At 36.8% G+C, this 17908-nt stretch overlaps 1 long non-coding RNA gene across 2 annotated transcripts in view; it reads left to right on the forward strand.

Moving 5' to 3' along the window:
* The first annotated feature begins 761 nt into the window (after positions 1-761).
* Positions 762-17908, forward strand: part of LOC118160823 — a 36218-nt gene continuing 19071 nt past the window's right edge. For both annotated transcript variants that reach the window (XR_004747695.1, XR_004747694.1), the window contains exons 1-2: positions 762-890; positions 16087-16199. This is a non-coding gene — a long non-coding RNA (uncharacterized LOC118160823). The remainder of the gene's footprint in view (positions 891-16086; positions 16200-17908) is intronic.

Consider the following 17908-nt stretch of genomic DNA (forward strand, 5'->3'; position numbering starts at 1 on the left):
TGAATATTTAATTGATACTTTCCATCTCAAGTGTAGTTAGAGTAAAGCCTCACTGCCTTTAGTTTTTCTGGTTTTACTCTGCGTAGCACATAGCTGCTTTACTCAAGGGAAAAAAAAAAAAACAGCAACAACAACAAAACAGCACAATTGCTGTTAGTATTCCCTTTAGTCTGACTGCATATGATCCTGGGTTGATTCAGAGGAGTTTGTGTGCCATGTTGAGTGGTGAGGATAAGCTGATAAGCTTTCCAGCTGTTTTGGTACAAAACATCTGTGCAAAACGGTTTCATTCTTCCTTCTGTGACAAGAACATTCTCTTCCAACTGCAATCCATTTAGTTTATTGTAGAGGAAGTTAAAAGGTAACTCGATCATCGTGTTCTGAGAGTATCTACGCAGGAAGGATGTTTTTGACAGTAGAGGGGTCTTTAATCTATCAGACAAAAAGCATTAAGGAATTTCCAGTTGTGAAGCTAGACAAATCCAAATTGAAAGTAAGGTGCAACATATTTTTTTAAGCAATTAACAACAAAGGCAATTAAGGATTGGAGTCATTTGTCAAGTGAGGTCTTGCACTCTTCATATTGTATTTGCAAGGCGGCTGGATGGCTTCCAAAAGGTGTGCTGTAATTCTAACCACAAGGTTATGTGTTTGATGCAGACATGTCTGAGTGAGGTTCAATGGAAGGAGGTTGAACTACTGGTTCTCAGTTGTTGCTTCTAGCCTGCAAATATTAATCTTTCTTTCAAATTGCTCTTGACAGGTACTGTCATGAGCTTTTCCATGCACTCAAGTCCTGAGGCAAAACCCACTGAAGACTTTCTGACATCAATGGGCTTTGGATCTAATCCATAGACAGCTAGTTTCTTTTGGAAAACGTTGAGTGAAATGTAAGTGAAAAGTTTTATACAAGTATTACTGTAGCAACCAAAGTATATTTATAGCACTGGTGTTGTGAAGATGAAAGAATCGAAGGGAAAATGCATATCGGAAACAAGTAAAGTCATCATTACCCTATCCTGTAGTCTCTCAAATTCAGCATGAACGGTAATTTGTGTTTCTAAGCATTAAAAGCTGTCTTTTCAATATGCTGTAAAGGAACAAATGCATGCTTGTCTTTTGACTACCAGAACTTCACTGGATTAATCATGGCATGTTGCCTTCCCAGTCACATAAATATTTTGTCTGTTTGCCATTTTGAATATGTAACTGGTGAAATCTGTAAGTGAAGGTCAACACAATTGATATATCCCAATTAAGACTTATTTTCTAGACTTAAAAACATACCAGGTCCTTACACAGGAGGATGACTTCCTTTTTGATTTTATTAAAAAAAAAAAAAAAAAATAGTATTCACAAATATCTGTGAGTATCCAGACTATTTTTAGATGTGTATAGTGGCATTGAGTCTGAAGGACACTTTGTAAGCAGGCATAACGTTTCTGGTAACAGTATTACCAGATGCAAGCTTGTTCTCCCAGGCCAAAATTGCAGGTTTTGTGGATCTGGTAAGGCTGAAATGCAAGAGATAGTAATTCATGCTTGGCGCCACTAGCCAAAGCTTAACTTGTACTAATCACCAGAAATTATGTGAAAACAATTAGAAAGAAAAGGTAGAATCCCTGCAGAACACCATGAAGTTTTGAATCCCTGAGCAATAGTATGCACTGCCATATGTAGACACTTGAAGCTAAATCATTGCCCTTCCTGCCTTCCCAACCTTGTAGCATCAAGTCAAAGTTCTTACAAAACTACATTTTTATACATTCAAAATATCTTGCTTATCTGCCCAACATCTGTCACATTAAACTATTTCACTTTGTTTGCTATAGGTGGTGGTCTTGAAGCTCACGTTTCTTTGTATGCACTGACCACTTTTCTAGAAAGTCATTTACTCTCTTACACTTGCATTCTTTATGTCATATCTCCCCGAATCCTACTACATGTGGGATTCATGTGATCAAATGCACTTACTTGGAATGTAGACAACTAGGTTTCATTTACAGCAAATCAGCTGAAGGACGCACTTCAGTGATGCAATTCATCTGATCCCAAAGTCGATGCCAAGGTGATGCGGTTTGATCCTGAATGGTAGGTTTCTGTTGCCTTGAGCTCTGTGATTTTCAGCAGTTGGGGTTACACAGGTCTGTGCCAAGGCTGATAAAAATCAGCCTTGCAACACCAACAGCTGTCTTCATGTCCTGTGCCAGTGGGAATGTTCCTATGCACCTTCTTTCTCTGAGGCAAAGAAGTTTTGCATAGCTGAAAGCACTGAAGCCACTGGCAGCGGAGGTCCATTAAAAGGGACCTGTTTCTCAGTAATAATGATGAATTGCGATAGTTTGATCACGTTCTTTCTATACTCTGCTGAAAGAATAAGCAATTTAGTTCTCACAGTCAAAGGTCTCGCTGAGTTTTCTTAATATTCCTGTCTTGTAAATGCACTTTTTAGTCATGTTTTCACTGTGTCTGTAGGTGTCGTCTTCAGGGGACAGAAATTCATCACTTCATAAAATGCTTTATTTACGATGTTCCTAAGACTGCAATACTTCTGTTCATATGCCACGCTAGTGTTTGTAAAATAACTTACCAAAGTTCTAATTTCAGAAACTATAGAAGAAAAGTGATATTTTTAGCCTGAGAAAAATAAGCCATCTTTGATTGACTTCTCCAAAAGCAACTCTTTTTGCTGCAACAGCAGGAAGTAGTTTAAGATTGTTTATAAAATATAATGTCCAGAGAAAACCTCTCCCTGTCTTTCTTTTTCTTAGCAAAAAAACAAAACAAAAAAAACTTAGAAGCTGATCACCCCAATCCCACTGTGAAATAATTTTGTCTTGTCTACTTGTTACCACTTCAGGTTTTTTCCACTGATTTCACAGTTCTATTCCTTGTATCTCCGCTCTGCATGATACCTTATGGTCTGCTCCAATTTATTTATTTAGATTTTATGCGCAGGGTTAAATTATAACTCTTTGATACAAAGCATCTCATTTTCCAGGACACCCCACAGATATTACCAATTACACTGGAATACAAAAGGTTTCCATCCAAGCAAATATTTTTTTTTTTTCGAGTAAAGAATACAAGATATCTCACCTCTGAAAAGGGATTTTTTTTTGATGTTGTTTCTCTCATAACTGTGAATGACCTGTGAGACCCATCTGGTCTTTCCACAAATGAAAGAAAGAAAGAAAACCCTTCAAGGATAAAGTATAATTTATTGTATGAGAAAACAATTTTAAATTAGAAAAGGAAAATGTTTGACTTTATACCACTGTGTGTCTGACTTGAGTCACTCGCAGCTTGTAGTATTACACCCTCTTAAAATGTTATATTGCATAATATCTACATGGAAAGTATAAAAACCTTTCTCACCAGTAAGCGATTGCATATGGTCTGAAAATTAATCCCTCACTACCAGAATATATAAATAGAAAGCCAGATTTGTTAGTAGGCTCCAGCTGCTTTGTGCTTGTCAGACAGTGCAAAATAACCATAGACCCAGATTAAATGTTCAGCTAAAGTGGGTTTAAGGCTGCTTTCCATTACCAAAGCAGTGGAAAGCAACTGGAGGGGGCTCATGAATCTGGCCCGTTCTGGAACCTGACACCGCATCCTGTGTTGTACAACAATGCTAATAGTCTAGCTAGGATGCTTCGATACTTTCCAATTGCTGACTGCTGCTACATCCTTGTGAGCTGAGAACCTGTCATTATATGAATGTTAGATGGAAGAATAAAGAGGAGCTTTATAGTGTGAAGCGTCTAACACACTTGTAACTTTCCACGTGGTGGAGGTGTTATGCTCTCGGGATGTTTAGAGGAACAATGTAGTGCAGTTCTGGCAATGGTCAGATTCTAACATAAATATATATAGCTATATTGGATTCCCAGAATTGAGAAGTTGTGTTCATGTTTTGCCAGTGTTGCCTTGTCCTGATCTGTTTTACATGTTTAGAAATTGACTTGAATTTATCAGGTCATTTAGTAGCTTAGCAGCTGAGATATCAGAATTTCTTTAATGATTTATTTAGTTTATATATTATACTTTGTATGACTCTGGTACTTGTAGCTCTGTTCCAAAGTCTTCACTCTTTGCCAAACCATTTTTCACAGAATCCTAGAACAGTTTGGGTTGGAAGGCATCTAATCTAGTACCAGCCCCCTTGCCATGGGCAGGCGTACATTCCAGTAGATCACGTAGCTCAAAGCTCCCATCCAACCTGGCCTTGCATGTTTACAGGGATGGGACTTCTCTGGGCAGCCTGTTCCAGTGCCTCACCACCCTCTGAGTGAAGAATTTCCTCCAAACATCTGGTCAAAATCTCTCTTTTAGTTTAAAACCATTCCCCCTTGTCCTGTCGTTATCTGCCTGAGCAAAAAGTTGCTTTCCATCTTTTTTATAAGATGATTTTTATATATGAACCATCTATAAAGAGTGATAGAAGAAAGCTTAACAGATGGAGCATTATTTTTTCCCTAACAGGCAGAAATTACTTTTGGATTTCTTTCCAAACCTTCCACAGTAACAACTGATGTAGAGATTATATAGGCACGGAGCATATCACCTACAGTAATGTAAATTTCTCAATCGGGGATGTTTAAGCTAAGAATGTTCCAAGCTGTAATGCTGGTGCACCAGCACTCAGGAAACTCTTCAAGCCAGCTGTCCAGCTAACCGATTATGTGCAATATGCTGGGGATAGCCTGTATCAAGGTCTTAAGTTCAACGCATTGTCTTCCCCCTTCTCCGATGGATTAGTCTGTCAGTGTTCAACGTCAGATTCCATATGATGCTGTGTAGCCTTGGGTCAGACTTCTGTGAAAAACAGAAAAATGGTAAGAAAGAGTTGTGCAGAGCTTCATCCGGGGCTCCCACACACTTGGGTGCTGCATTTATGGAACATGGGCTTGAGTTTGCTCGAATTGTGTTGTAGTCATGCCTGTGCACAAAAATAAAATTATTAAATGTAATCCTGTTGTCATTTTCATCAGTGGATCTTTCCTATATATTCTACAGTAGATCCTAGAAGGAGAAAGGATTATAACTTTGCTCGGAGTGAGCACATAAAATCCCTCTTTTTGACTGTTCTATATAACAAACTCTTGTGTATGTGCAGCAAAAAATGTATCATCTGTTATCCTAGTTCAGTTTTCTATTCTCAAATTTTAGGTGACCCCAGTAAATGGTTTGATTTTGGTCATTGGTTAGAGAGCCTGTCACTTAAGGAACTTAAGCAAGGGAGAGTAAGATACCTGATTTGCCTGTACTGTACTGCCTTTTTACATCTTTTAATTTCTCTAAGTATATACTAAATTGCTTTATTGTACCCTGAGCTGTTAGACATTTTCTACAGGAATTATTAGGTTAATTTTAGGGCCTACACCAATCATATTTCTTGTCTCTCATTTTCTTAAATTCTGAAAAATGGGAAAATAAATTTTCAAGAAGATTTTCTTCATTAAATAAGGCAGTCAGCCCGTTTTAATAGTCATACAATGGTAAATCCACAGTAGTAGGGCTAGAAACAGAGCAGAATCTCCTGCCTGACTCTGACCTCTACTTCCAAAGCAGCCTGCCAGGATGAAGAATTCATGCCCAAGCCATTTTAATCAGGCTAATGCATTGTAAAGAATTAATAACTTAGTCGTTTCTCAGGTAATTTTCAGCTTAGTGTTACTGATATCGGAAGTTACTGGAAAAAATACGATCCTCTCCCATAGGGATAAAAAATCTTATTTTATACCTCTCTGAGACAAGACTTGGGTATTCTGTAATTCGCTAGCTCTTTCAGGCTGTGTTATCTGTCTGCCCTGTGGGCTTGATTCTGGTATCATTTACATTGGTTTTGAACAAAAATATGTTCAGCAAGATGATATGTTATTCCACCAGTAAATCAGGTCACCATAAAAATCTGAATCAGTCTGCATTGTATGCTTAGTGTTCAGGCTGCACGTTTCTTTCATTAGCACTCCCCTTTTCTTTTCTAGAGAGACCTGCTTTTGATTTACAGTAGTAACCTTCTGTCCTGTGCCGGGTTAGCCTTTGAGCTATTACTTTTTCATTTTTAGCCTTGGGCCAGTTGTTTGTAACCTTTCTGTCTTGCATCAGTGGTATTCAGCTTCTTGTAGTTTACAGCAATCATGTAGCAATGACCTTATAAACTTTCTGTACCTTTCTCCTTCTTGAGTGTTCAAATCCGCACCTCGTGTGGCAGTGTATTTTTCAGCTACTTGTGAGGCACTTGGTATTCAACAAGCTCAGGTTCTGCTTCAGCAGTCTCTGGCCTTTTTCACTTTGGTTCTAAAACTGCATGGGGACCCACTTTACAGAGGCAGCTCTCTTAAACACGTTTGTTTGTGGGCTGTGCTCATGCTATTTCTGTATTGAAATGTTACATCCTTTTTAGGAATGTCAACTGGTCTTCAAAGGGATTTTCACCCTTTTTTCATTTCAAACTTTCTGGGGACACTTTCAGGTAGGGAAAAGGTAAAAGTTGCTATCAGTTGTTTTTTTTTTTTTTTAAATGAATAAATTAGTAAATGGACTCAATCCTAATAGAAGAAAGCAGCAACAAACTGGATTTTTCTTCTATGCTTGTTTCATACATACTCAGTTTCACTTTTGCCATCGCTGTGTTAACTTAAGATGGTATCTGCTTCAGGTTTCTCCTTTCCTAGCTGGTGATAAATGGACTCAAATATCAGGGAGATGCTTAGCACCTGCTGGACTGACACCATATGCTTCTGTCGTGGAGAAGCAGACTTCTCAGCAGAAGGAGACACCAAGTTGATCCCTAGAGGAAGGCCATGCCAACGCATCTGTATTGCCTGGCACACGTAGGTATAAGGACTTGCGCATTTTTTCCAAGAAATCTGTCGGGGATCCATCTCACTGCTAGCAGGACTGTGAATTATAAGCAGCATATAAAGCTGGTGGAAGATGACAACAGGATGAATGCACTCTCTTTGTTTTACCACTTTCTTAAATCTAGATTTCCTAACAAGGAATAATAGAAGAAAAGAGCATTGCAATGAATTTTTAGCTTAGGTGCTACATAATTCATGTTAAAAGCTAGTTTGAAGTTTTTAAGTACATATCTATAAAATTATGAGGTAAATTATATTATTAGATGTTTTATGAAGTGTAAACAAAGCCTTGAAAGTCTGTTTGTCTCAAATCTATACTGAAATCATGTTGCAATTGAATTTGCTGAGGTTTCTGTTTTTGTTGTGCTTTTTAAAAGATGATCTGGACATGATCTCAAATCTTGGAATTTTATTTTGTAATTCAAAATGGTATCCTCTAAATTTCTCACTGTGGAAAAGCTTTCAAATGACACCAGATTGTAGTTGAGCTGTAGATTTCAGGAAGTACTTATTAAGGTATCTGCAGTGTATTAGGTCGACAAAATCATCCTACAACTTCAGAAATCCATTATTTCCATTTGGGTTTAGGTTTTCCTTTAAAACAAACAAACAACAACAACAACAAAACTTAACTGAAGAACTTTCTTCAGTTGCTTAAGGATACTCTAGGCTTAAAAATCCTGAACAGAACATTGTTCACCTGATGAAAAATTGCTTGATTATATTTTATGCAAATAGATTAAAATACATGTCTTTATTCCACTCCTCCATTAGTAACATTTTTACTGCAGTGCACTTACATTTAGTTAGTGAATGTTTACTCTCATGAATTCATGACACTTGACTTAACATTTCTTTGTTGTAATTTTTTTTTCAGACTTCTGTATGCCTCAGTGTATTTTCTCTAACTGTTAGCAAAATCTACTGACATTTTGCTTCATATTGGAAAATTTGGAGGGAGGAAGGACATTGTCATTTTCATATTGCTTTGAGTAGTTGATAGTGTGAAGCAAAAGACTGAAATTTTCTTAGGTTCTTGTTTTGTGACATTCTCATTAATATTTGTTTTATTTTTCATCAGTTGTCATTCTTTGTAAATGACCTTCTTGCATATTCATTGCCTGGTTTATGGGCCTTTTCATTAAAAAAATAAGCAAACAAATAAAAAAAAAAACACTTGATATACATCCAGTCATATTCAAAGAATTGGAATCAAGTGATTAATGAGCGTATTTCCCGTCTGGAGAACTAAGTCTGCAATATCCATGGATCTGAATTTCAGGGTGTGGTGAAATGCATACAGAAGAAATCAACAGTTTGTAGCAGAAGCTTTGCAGGTAATTCCTAATTAAACTATGGCTTTTCTGATGTTACATGGAAATTATGACTAAGCTTCAAAAGTAGGGCTGGCAAACCAAAGCACCTGTGCAATTCCTTTGGAAAAAAAAAAAAAAGAAACACCTTAAACATACATCAATATCTGTATCTACATGCATACATGTAGTATATGGGATTATGTATGTATGGGATAGTATATATGTATTTATTCTGATTAAAATCTCTGTAATCCCATCGAAAAGCTTTTGTTAGGCTTGTTACAATGACACACTTCTAAAACCTGTAGCATTGATAGAAATGGACCCAGACCACGCTCCTTTGTGTCTTAAAGTCATAGTTGTTTGTCCCCCTCACAGTTAAGTCAGAGAGAACTGTGGTAAATCATGAGAGATCTTCACCAGGTGAAGGACATGGTGTTGAGGACATGAATTTCTTCCTACTTACTCTAGGGTCTGCTGGGAGCTATGTTATGTTTTCCAGAATGGTACTTTTTTGTTTGTTTTTATTGATCTGCAGTTCCACCTAACTTGCCCTACGTGGTATGTCTTACATTGAATGTATGTTCTTTAGTATCCCTAAAACTGCTTTTACCTAGTATCCCAACGCATCTTTCTTTTAACGACCGGTAACTGACCAGTGAAGAATGTATCTTGCTGAAGGTTTGTGATTTCATGCTGTGCTGGTATTGTCAAGGCCTTCGCGATTACCCGACACTGCACTTTCCTAGCCTCCATTTTTATTCTAGGGTCATAGTTCAGTCTGTATGGAAAGACTACTTATTTCTACTATCTGTTAATTACAGATAAGTATCAAAATTACTATAACAGCAGGCATTATACAACTCAATTTCTCAAAGCTAAGATAAATCTAAAACAGATGAGATAATATTTGCCTTGCCATTAAACAATTGCCCACGCAGCTAAACAAGTTAAAATAAAAGCTTCATTCAAGCCAATCCAAGTGAAACCTGACAATTCCTAAGTCTGAGACCTTGCAGAGTTAATGCATTCCATGAATCCTGGTGCTAACAGTAATGTTATATTTACTGTGCTTGCAGGCTATAATGAAGCATGAAAAGGAATGGGTGTGCTGTTGGTAATTAGAAAATTCAAACATGGAATTTTATGTAGTCTTGTCTGCAGCTCTTTCAATGCAAGGAAGGGTCAATTCATCATTCGGAGTAGAAGGATTGGCACATGCTTAACTGATCAAGCTTCTATACTTTCAAATGGGGATGCGTTTCTGTTTCATGAAAATATGTAAGATGTCAAAAATATCTAGTGTGTAGGATATGCGTTCTCATCTAGAACACTTCCATGAACTGATCTGTTTAATTTGACAGACCATATCAATTTATTATTATTTTTTAAGTTTAAACAGTATTTTTGCAATAATAGCACAGAATTTTCTGTTGCCTTAGGAAAAAAAAAAAAATCACTTCTAAATGAAGAAAACTGATTGCTCTCATAACTTTTGACAATATTTATTAAAGATAAAAAGTCTTTCTGAATATTTGGAGAATTCAGAGAATTTGCTGTGAGTTGGCTTCTTCTATTAACAAATGAACCACAATTTTCTCAGGCAGTCCATCTGAAACAGATGAAGCCAAACCCAGCCCAACCCTATAGTTCAGTTGTTGTGCCTGGTGTGTGATGTCTGTTCTCCACCACCTGATCAGAGAAGGGATTCACAGTGGTGCAGCCTTCTGCATCCAGGACCTTAATAGTCACATGGAAATAAAGTATGGATAAGAAAAGCAAGGGAGCTAACAGATGTGGGTTTAGTGATTCTTGGAAACATGAAGGTCTTTCTCTTCATAGAGTGTTGTAGTGCCAATGAATGTTAATTAACCTTGAAAGGGTATTAGCTCAGGCTGTGATCTCCTGTTTTACTTTAGAGAAAAGGAACAGCCCATTTCTATAATAGAACATGTAAGTTAAAGTTCATCTAAATTTGGGTCTACAAGTAAAATACCTGCAATCTTGTTTTTTTAAAGATAGTTTCCACACAGATTTTTGGTTTGTAAAATCCTGAGGTAGCTATGTTCTAAAATACCTGCATTGCCTATAGATGCTCATGCATTCTTTCTGAGATATACCCTTGAATGTGCAACTAGACATGCAGAAATTTTGTATCTACTGGATTTAATTTGTAGGATGCCCAAAGGACAGGTGGCTTTAAAAATGTTTTTTCATCTCAACAGAATGGATTTTAACTAGCATCAGTGATTACTAAATGTGTTCACTGCCTGGGAAACTGCAACAGAAATCAAATATTTGCTAATTATCCCCTACACTGACATGCAATTTCTTAAGTAAACTGGATTTCGAAATCACATCAAAACTTAATGGAACTCAGGACATCTTAAAAATGAAAGGACTGTACAATTCCCTGCTAATAGAGAGAATCTAGTTAAGTTGGGCACTTTCAATGGATGTACATTATCTTTGTAATTTGAAACAATACAAAAATGGTTGTAAAAAAAATATTTGGGGAATTTAATTTTTTCTACCTCAAGAATAGAGCATTCATTATGGTGGTGGAAATTTTATGTTGGTGGAAATTGAAATGCAGATCCCGTTGTAGATGCTGTCTTCGTGAAGGCTGGATCAAAGGAAAACCTATCTATTTCATACGAATTGCCTGAAATAACTTGATCAAAGGATATCTAGTGCGCAGGCTGCATCTAGTCAAGTCTTGAGTGTCTCTAAGGATAGTAATTCCTGGGCTCTTTGAGTACCTATTCCAGCATTTGATTTCCTTCACTCGGGAAAAACTTTTTCTGGATAGCCAGCTGGGCATATTCTAGTTGCAGCTGGTTTCTGTTCCCTCTCATTCTGCGCACGTACCTCTGAGAAGAGTCTGGCTTCGGCTACCTCATTGGACAGTGTGGAGAAGAGGGAGATGACAAGATTATCTTTCCTGAGCCTTCTCTTCATGTTGTCGAGCCCTTTGGTGCTCCTCGTGTATCATGTTTTCAGGCCTGGCCATCTTGGTGGTCCTCCACTGGACTTAGTTCAGTCTGTTTCTGACTATCATCTTACTGGGGAGCCCCAAACTAGGCACAGTACCTGTGTGCCTCACAAGTGCTCAAGAGAAGGGAAGGATCACTTTCCTAGTCCTGCTGGACACACTTTTCCTAATGCAGCCTAGGATGCTCTTGGCTGTCTTCTGTTGGGGTTTCTATTAAAGCCATCTTTTTTATTTCAGGTCCATGTTAACATACATTAGACACAAGAACAAATCATCACATATGTGTATATGGCATGTCACCTACATTGCCTCTCTGTGTTTTATGACCAGAGCTATCTGGATAATACATTTTCTTATAACTAGCATTCATAACTATGTTTTCATATATATCCTGCAGCTGTGATAAAGAAATGATCAAGTCAGATTCTGCAAACTCTTCAGAGATTTTATAAGTTGGTACTTCAAGAGGCGAAAAAGGAATATGTAAAACTATTTTACGAAAAGTGGTACTGATGGTCAGTACAGATCAATATTTATTCTGAGTTTCTGTTTAGGCACTGCTTTTCTGGGGTTTCATGGGGCAGAATGCTAGGAAAGTCTTGTCCTTCAGATAAGATTAGAAGTCATGTTGCAAGTAGTTGTATTCATTATTACTCTGGGTCCTTTTCCACAGTAGTAAGGTTATCTGTTATTTACAATCTGCTTACTTAAATTCTTTTTGAATATATATTATCATGGCTTTTCAGTCATTGCTCTACTGTTCTGTATGCCCAGAAGACTCTGTGAGAACAGAAGGTTCAGCACGTGTACTACCTGCAGGCTAGTCTGAATAGCCTCTGGAAAGCATGTAAGTGTTACCTGCTTCCCGCTGAATATGCTTGCTCAGAAGACTAAAACATAAAATAATTTTAGTTTATTATGTTTTCTACCAATATAAGAAATATAATTCTCCTTGCAGCCATATGCTGTTCACTGGCTGTTCTTTCTTGAAAAGATGAATTTTAATGATGGCTAAAATAATTCATATGCATAGACTAGTCTGCAAATTTATGTAGCTCTTTGAGAAGAAAAATACTTAAATATATATGTGTATATTTGAGAAGAAAAATACATAAATATATATATGTGTGTTTATTTTAGTTTGGAATATACTTGGTTTATTCAACTGGCTTAATCAGCATAGATGCTTAATTGAGTGACCCTAATTTATTTGTAAGTACTATAAATGAAGTTAGAGATAAGAGCAACCAGTTTAATTGAAGAAAATAGTGACTTAAGTTTTTTACATTATGGACAGAATAAGAGCATCACTACTCTTAAATGTATTAATGTAATTAGCTGAGTTTTAAAGATAAAGGAGTTTATATATTTCATCCTGAGCTGAAATAATAGGACACAGAAATTATTAGGAACAGCACATAAAAGTCAAAAATATGCTTTCAGTAAACAATTCTTTCTTCTTTTTAAGGGTGCTGGGGGAGGGGAGCAAGTGCAGCTTTAACTTTGATTTAAAAATTACTTGTCTAAAGTAGAGCAATAGAGACAATAAGCTATGAATGGAGATGTCCCAGTTAAGAGGATTGGACTGTATTAATTTGATAAGCTATTAACATTCCTATGTGGTTTTATCCTTCAGGACAACTTTCTCCTTCCTGTGGGAAAATGATTTGATTTGATTTCTTCAGGGGATCTTTGGTTACATTTATCACACATGGTTTCAAGCTTCACATGCAGTTCTTGAATCTGATTTAAAATATCTTAGTTTATGTAAATTGAAATCTGCTGTCTTTTCAGAATTTTCCTAAGAGGTGTTGTCTCCATCCAGGACACAAATCAAGTTCACTTTGTTTTACTGCATTCTCATGATCGGACATACATTCTCATGCATTTCGCTTATCCGATATAACATGCTTTTATTGTTTTGTGGCTGTCTGTATACTATAAACCCAGGCATCCTGTAGTCTGGCTTTTCCTAAGTCTAAAGAGCAGTTAATCTGCTTCTGAAAAAACCTAATGTCTCCTGTTTACCTGATGTCTGGTTTGCTGAGTCAGTTCTCGAAGCAACCATAGCTGATATTCCAAAAAACCTATCAGGCTGGAAAAATTACTTTTTCCCTCATATGGGTATTTAACATACGAAAGTTGCTTGAGGCATATCCTGAAGCAGTTGCTCAAATGGAGCTGCTGTGTGTCAGCACTGTACTAGCATATTTTCTCTGCTCTCTCCCACACATTTTTTAGTGTACATGTAGTACAGGAATGTGACACTGACAAAAAATGAATTAATAAATTAAATGTCTGATTCGTTTGTTCAAAAAATAATTAAATGCCATGCCGAAAGATACGGAGCCCACAGCAATCTCATACACAAATGAGAAAAAAACAAATTCCTACTTTCTGCTTCAGTGACATAATGTTAACTTGATATTACTGGAGTTTATTCTATTTTAATTTGCTCCCTAATCTTCACCAGTCTGGAAATGTCAGTTTCTCTCTGGAATCTTGTACATTCTGCTTTTTTGTTCTTTTTTTTTTTTTTTTTTTTTTTCTTAAGAAATAGCATAAAAAGAGAATTATGCAACAGTCAAATTCACGGGCAGCCCTTCACTTTTTCAGCCTTTATAAACTCTTCTTATGGATTGAAAATGATCTCTAGGGCATGTGTTAGAATTACACTGTTCAAATTCAAATCATTCGTTGGACTGTGCATCTTTCACTTGTGTCTAGCCTTTCTGGGGTTTTCTTTCTAGTCCCTTGTGTTTCTCTTTAAATGCATTTACAAATACCTAGCGAACAAAAACGAAAGATGGGATTTGCAGTTTGCTTTCTGACATTTTTTCCCCTTTCCAATTTGTATTGTATTACCTTCAAATTGAATGGTTATGGAGACATCTTTCCAACTAGCTGCTTTCAACTAATTTCAGAGTCAGGAGTTACATATTCATATATTTCTCTTCTGCCATTTTTCTCCTTCTCATTATTACTGCCCCCAGGAATAAAAAAAATATAAAAAAATGTGTTTTAAATAGAACTCAAAACTCAAATTAAGGAGGAAAATGTGTGAATTTTTAATCTACAGAAATAGTCAACTGTTGAAGATAACATGAAAATGCTTGCACCAAGAAAGTTGTTACCTACCATAAGATGAGCTACTCTGAGGGTTATGGATCACTCATCTAGATTGTAAATAATGATGTGGAAATGAATTGCTCTGAGCAAAAAGGAAAACAAAAAGGTTTTGTCTGGCAGACATCACTTTGCTTTTATTGTCGTTGGAAAGCTGAAACTGGTTACCCTCAATCTGAAAGGTATCAACTTTTATCTGGTAATTTTCGACATAGTTTGTTGGATTGCTTTTCGTTGTTTGTTTGGTTGTTCGGTTGTTGTTGTTGTTGTTGCTGTTTTTTTCTTTGCCAATCTTACTTGGTCTGTTTTGATCTTCGTCTTCTATTCAGAAATGGCACGTTGCTGACTTAAGTTCAACTTGGTGTCCACCAGGAGCCGCAGCTCCTTTTCTGTAAAGCTGCTTTCCAGATAGGCAGCCTCCAGTAAATATTGATGCTCACTTTGCTGCTGTGAAGCATCAATTTTTCTATATGTATCTCAATATCCGTAGTCGTTTTAATTAAAGAAAACAAAATGGATGTGAAATTTGTCAAGCTATTTGGTTGCATAGTATGCCGTCACCTCAACCTCTCTCATCACTTGCTGAGAGAGGTTGTGGAATCTCCTTTTCTGGAGGTATTCAGGACTCGCCTGGACATGATCCTGTGCAACGTGCGCTAGGTGGTCCAGCTTGGGCAAGGGGGTTGGACTGGATGATCTCCGCAGGTCCCTTCTGACCTCAACCATTCTGTGATTCACAAAGCATGTCATGGGCAACAAAAATGGAGACTTAATGAACTTGATATTTATCTATTAAAAAAAAAATCAAAATATTTACCACTTCTATTTGCATCCAGATTTGAAGCCTCATGGTATGTTCAGACCATATTTAAGCAAAAATCTAAGCCACAGATTATTGGAGACTGGTAGAATACTCAAGGGAAGGATGACCACATACTTGATGCAGCATGCTGCACTTGCCATCTCCAGTCAACAGCCATTGGAAATGGAACAGCAGGCAACACGGGCCCTTGAAATGACCCAACAAGGCAGCAGTTTGAAACTTAGCAAATAAATTAGTAAGTTGCACTGAACAATCACCTTTAAAGGCAATATTTTCTGATTCATTCTCTTTCTTATTTTTTACCACCTTCCAAAGCAATTGAAGTAGGCCTAAAATAAAAATACTGAAACAGTACCAGGAAACAGAAAAACATGACTTGATAAATTGACTGAAAAAAAATATGCATCAAAAATGGGTAATAAAATGATAATACTCTACCAGATTCAGAAATGGCTCTCCTGGGTTATCCTTCCTGAAAAGTATTCTACTTCTCACAAACTGGGGGAATTTTTTGTTTATTTATTTTTTCCTTGTGTCGTTTTATGTGTCAGAAATAATAGAAATGGATAAATATCCCAAAGGTAAATGAATGCATTTCAGAAGATACATAGTTTGCTTCCAGGGTAAAATTAGTTTATAGGTTATATATATATAATTTTTTTCAGTGTAAGTTTTCTTTTAATGTGATTTCTTAGGTAGGTGCATTGGCTAATGTTACTATGTTTACTTGATGTAATTTACAGGGGAAGAAATCTTTTTGGACACTGAAATATTTAGTGTTGTGTACCTGTGCAGAAGCAGGACTCAAGTTAATTGGAAAAAAACAATTCTACTACATATAATTAAAACCTTTCTGATATTGCTGAAATACTTATTTAGAAACTTAACAGTTGAGCCAAGGATAAAGTAAAACTCCTTTTGCTGAGAAGTGACAGGTGTTTAATTATGTTTCAGAGACTTTATGTTCAGGACTGCACAGTGCCCCAGTCTGTCATGGAAGGAGTGGTAACGGTTGTTATTTTACTACACAAAGGTTATGGGAGGCATCTGACCTTTTGGTAGGAAAGGTAAGTTTTTCTTTTATTAATAATTTACTGTCTTACTGGTACAGTTAGCATTCATTAGGGAAAGCCTGCTAGCCCGCGAACCAGCGGCCACTTAGTACTGAGGTCTCCTTCTGCATGCTTACCAAAACCCCAGCTTGCCAAATCTAAAGAGCGCAATGATAGTAGTTTAGCTATCAATATTGCCCAAATGCTGTTATCAGTCACAACTGGTCTCTATGATGGGAAAGAGCACTTGTGACCATGTAAGTTTTTAGCTAGCATGAAAGCAAAAGAAAAAAAATATTTTTAAGTGGGCCACATACTTATTATGCCAATTCTGTTTCCTACTGAGTGGGAAAGATCCAGAGAATGTAATGGGTGAGCTCACAGCATCCTGTCTTTTCCCTTTTCAAAGGAAGCTAAAATGGAAAACATTGATCTCATCACTGAATACATTACATGTAATATTGCTGGTTTGATGTATCTGTAGCCTTCATCTCAAATGTTTTAGGGGAGAGAGAAAGAGGCCAGCACAGTCAGAAATGAACTTAAACAGATAAATTGAGCACAACTGTGATGTACCGACAACTTTAAGTGGCTGATTACAGCTTGCTTGCCTAATAAGTGTAGCAGCTGTGCTGGATAGAAAGAGGCCATGATGATGTGCTGCTACTATTAAAATGACAGTACATAAACTGGTTTCTCAGATGAATGCTATTCTCAGTTTCTACCTTACTCACTGACTGACTAAGAGTTTATATTATAGCATTTGTGTTACAGTAGTGACCAAGCGCACAATTAAAAGGAAGGCATTTTATTCTTGGTGTAGACTGCTTTTTGGTATTTTACAGCCTAAATAGAACTGCTAAAATAGGCTTGGGGCACAGAGGAGTGAGGTGACTTGCCCAAGGTCAAACAATAAGTCTTCAGAGTAAGGAATTTAACTTAAATTTTTCATCCCTTTCCCTTTACCATAAATGCATTCAGTACTTGGCTTATCTCTAAAAGCTGGGTAAATTAAAGGGCCATTGTCAAGTATGCTAGACTCCCATTTGAATTATTTTTCCTTATATCTTTCTATAGCCTCAGTGTAATCCTTTATTAAAAATATTTCATTTTCCCCCAGATCATTATTTGAATCATTATCAGCACAGAAAGGCTCGTGAGGCTACTAACAATAACAAAGCTGAACATGTGGGTTTTGAAAGAAAACACTCTAGAGCTCAAACAGATTTTTCTTTCAAGCTTCTCAGGAGGCTTTAGAAACAATGGAAAAATATTATAAAAGTCTTACTTTCAGAGGTGTTGAACTGCCACATCTGTTGAAATTCAGTGGGAGTTACAGATGCCGTAGGCCTGACTGAGTACATCAAACCGTTAATTTTAAATATAATTATATCATTATTTTCTTTAAAAACATAACAATAAAGCTGCTTATTGGTCCTCCATAAAACTTACGTATACTCCAGCCACTAACTCCAAAGAACATCATATTTTTTAGGGGGTAGTGCTCAGATGTGACATTAGTTATGGCCAGGTTATCAAATTAAAGGGGAGGAAGACTCCAAAACTCCTCCAGTCATACAAGGGGTAAAATGCCAGGAGTTCTAGACAGATGCTTAAGGCATGTGGCAGTATATATGAAGAATTATGTTTAGAGGAACTTTATTCTTTCACAAGAGCAATTAAAATTTGGACTGCTGCCATGAACAACATATGATGACACTGAA

Source organism: Oxyura jamaicensis, chromosome 1 (genome assembly GCF_011077185.1).
Source record: "Oxyura jamaicensis isolate SHBP4307 breed ruddy duck chromosome 1, BPBGC_Ojam_1.0, whole genome shotgun sequence".
Classification (NCBI taxonomy): Eukaryota; Metazoa; Chordata; class Aves; order Anseriformes; family Anatidae; genus Oxyura; species Oxyura jamaicensis.